The sequence below is a fragment of the Suncus etruscus genome, chromosome 8 (assembly GCF_024139225.1).
Source record: "Suncus etruscus isolate mSunEtr1 chromosome 8, mSunEtr1.pri.cur, whole genome shotgun sequence".
NCBI lineage: Eukaryota > Metazoa > Chordata > Mammalia > Eulipotyphla > Soricidae > Suncus > Suncus etruscus.
Window position 1 is genome coordinate 104,330,555 of NC_064855.1, and position 3,542 is coordinate 104,334,096.

The 3,542-nt window shown below is 32.9% G+C and overlaps 1 pseudogene; it reads right to left on the minus strand.

Annotated features, from left to right (window-relative positions):
• Positions 1-2,168: 2,168 nt before the first annotated feature.
• LOC126017158 (uncharacterized) lies at positions 2,169-2,269 on the minus strand (annotated as a pseudogene).
• Between the last annotated feature and the right edge of the window lie 1,273 nt (positions 2,270-3,542).

Sequence of the window (3,542 nt, forward strand, 5' to 3'; positions counted from 1 at the left end):
CATATTCACCTAGTCATGTGTGAGAATGGTGAAAGCAATACTTGTACAACTTTAGAGAAATCTTATTCAACAGAGCATAGATATAAATATAAAGTATGGCATTACATAGAAGCATTCTTAAATCACTAAGTGGAAGAAAAATTTGGAGACGAAATTGATAGTTCAAACTGCCATAGGCAGAATGAATTGATAAATTATACTATGCCACACTATCAGATATTACAGTTCAATAAAACATAATCTACTACAGTTACATGAAATAGTAGATATTTATCTTGCTCATTAAATGTAAGAAATAAGAAGCTATGTGTAAAGAAATCTATATGACTCTACTTAAATTGCATACTCAGACAGTTCTGAATGATAGTGCTAGAAATCAGAATAGTAGTTGCCTATAGGGAAGAAAGAAGGGATATTGATCAGAAGATGAAAGAGTTGTGGGTTCCTGGCAAAGTGCTTTTTCTTTATTGAGTGGTGTTCCAATATAAGTTCATTTATGATAGTCAATGCAAATACATATCTATTAATAACTTCTGTATATTACTTAAGATTAAAATGTAGTAAGTCAAAAATTTATTGTAATATAAAAGTCCATAAGAAGTATCCAATTAGACAAAAACAACAGAACATGAGAACTGGTTTACAAAGATCCCTTCCCAGGGGAACAGTGGTAGGATGCAGGAAAAGGCTTAAGGATGAAACCATGTGATGATGGCAGAGGGCAGAGGACCCTCATTGGAGATCATGGATTTGGTAAGTTGTACACAATGACTCCCTTTTATTAGCAATTTTATAAAGGTTTGAGAAAGAATAGAGCAAGTAAGGCACTTCCTTGCTCTTGGTTGACCTGGAACGGATCTCCAAAACCTGTATCTCACCTCAGGTGAGATCCATAAACACAGAAGCAGGAGCTACGTTTTATATTTCGTTGGTTGTGGAGCACCAAACAAAAATGATTACACAATAGAAACAAAAACACCCCAGTATTATGAATCATTGTGCTTCAAATAAAACCAAAAAAAGATTTTTTAACAGAGCACATACATTATCATGTATTCACTTAGAGCAGATTCAAAACAATTTAAGAAAATAAAGTTTATTGGTCAAACTAGCATTCTTGTTGATTGATAGTTTGCTAAGTTGTTAATCAGTTTCCATATTTGTCAATGCTAGGATCACTTAACACAAAGGCATCAAAGCCCCTCCAAACCACACTGTATCAGGCTATCATTACTAAAATCATACAGTTAAAAAGTCATAGTCAAACACAATATCCCTAAATATAAGATTGCATATAAGAAAAAATATGCATCTGAAACATATGTAATTTTATATTAAAGCCCATCTCTCTTGACCACAAAGTAAATGTTTTTTCCTGTATATGTACTATTATAAGGGGTTCAGAAAAGGAATTAGCAGCTTTCTTTGAGTAGGCTACATCCTGATTATAATTACATGTTTTACAGAACTGCATTGCCAAATTTTTTGTGGACAGGATATATGAATCTTTCAAATGAGTAACAACTGTAAGTGATAAACAGAGGATCTATCCCTCTATATAGCTTTTGTTTTCTTTGAATAAAATAAAAATTGTAATCTAGATTCTGTAGTGTTATTGTAGGATATACATCTCTCTATAGTTTTCAAAAACCTCCGAAGTCAATGTTTGATCAAAGGGTGAGAGTATGACTTGCTTGTGACCAACTCTAGTTCTATTTGGTCATTGCATATTGTCTCCTGTACACAAAGTCAGGCGGTCCCTGGATTTTACCAGGGATCACCCAAATTCACTCACTAAAAAGAAAAAGAAAATTGGTAGAAGCAAATAGGCAGTATAACTTTTTAAAGTGAAATGAAGGAGCTTACAGAGCTAATATTTTTTCATGTTTATGTCAATGCTTATTTCCAACCTAGTGCTTCATTTGCTAAATATATAGAAAATAAAAATTCAGGAAAATTTTATTCACAATCAAACAATTCAGCAGGTCAGACGTTCTGCTTGACACCAAGAATGCAAAGTAAACCCTGTATTTATTATTTTAAAGTGAATTTAAAAACTCAGGTTCTATCATTTTATTTCAAAATCCCCAAACAATTTCCAAATATTTTTTGAAAAAATTATCTCAAATTTTTACTGTCAGTTAAGACAATGAAATGAGTTTATATTTTTTAATATAGAACAGTTCGCAAATTTGTGTCATTCTTAGGGAGGAGCCATTCTAATTTTCTCTGTATTGTTCCAATTTTAGTATATGTGTTGGCAAAACAAGCATGACAATAAGATTTTTATATTAGAAATTTCACATACAGGAACACATTATTGTATCTCATCAACAACAGTGTAGTGCATCAAAGTGAGCACAATATAAAGATATTATTAATTTACTATTATTTAAAAGTTTTAAATGTCATAATTGAGAAAACAATATGGTTTACAAACTGAAAGAGATTAAAAAAAGACAGCTGCATTACTTAAATCCTGGACAGCATGCTTTTAGTATGATGTTATGCATTTACTCTTTTGGAGATAGTAACAAGAGTTTCCTATAAAGACAAATTCTGAGAAGAGAATATCAATAAGCAGATTTCTACCTTAAGCAGAATTCTACAATTAGCAGTTTCTACATTAAGTGTCTTGACTGCATATGCATGTATGTGACATCTCTAAATGCCTACTTTTTGCTAAACATGAGTATGGAGCTTAGGGAATACTTGTTGAAGGAAAACAATGCAGTATCAATTAAATTCATAAGAGTTTTTAAGGGTTCTCGATACTCTGATGATGTCATTTCTGGTTATCCTTCTTAATTTCACCACAGCAGTGGGAGAAAATGAAAGCATTTAAACATTGCTAAGTTTGTTCCCCAGACAAACACAATCTAAAATTATTAGATTAGTGGTGTTTTTTTTTTTAAGTTTTATGGTTAAGTAGAAGGAAGTAACTTCAGAATTTTTCTACTAGAGACTCTAATTTGCCATAAAGTTTACTTTTAAAATGAGGAAACATTTCTCTCACTCATTACCATTGTCATGTTATTTGTCAGTGTATTTATTTCTCTAACTGGACTCACCATTCATTGTGGTAAACTTCATATAGTGGACCTGTTCTTCCAGCCCTCATCTCTATTTTCTCTGTGTATTATTACAATAATGTCTTTTTCATCTTATAGTTTCAGGAGGAAACCCAGATACAGAAACAGGAACTTTCTATGGGTACTACTGATTTTGTGGCTCCAAAATTCAAAGAAAAAAAAAGTCAAGAAAAGAATGAGGGGCCGGTGAGGTGGCGCTAGAGGTAAGGTGTCCGCCTTGCAAGTGCTAGCCAAGGAAGGACCCTGGTTCTATCCCCGGCGTCCCATATGGTCCCCCCAAGCCAGGGGCAATTTCTGAGTGCTTAGCCAGGAGTAAACCCTGAGCATAAAATGGGTGTGGCCTAAAAAAAAAAGAAAAGAATGAAACATACTATTATGTGAATATGTGTTTGGGGATGTGGTAGTTCAGAGACTATTATAAACATTTAGTGATAGTTGAACAAAAACAGT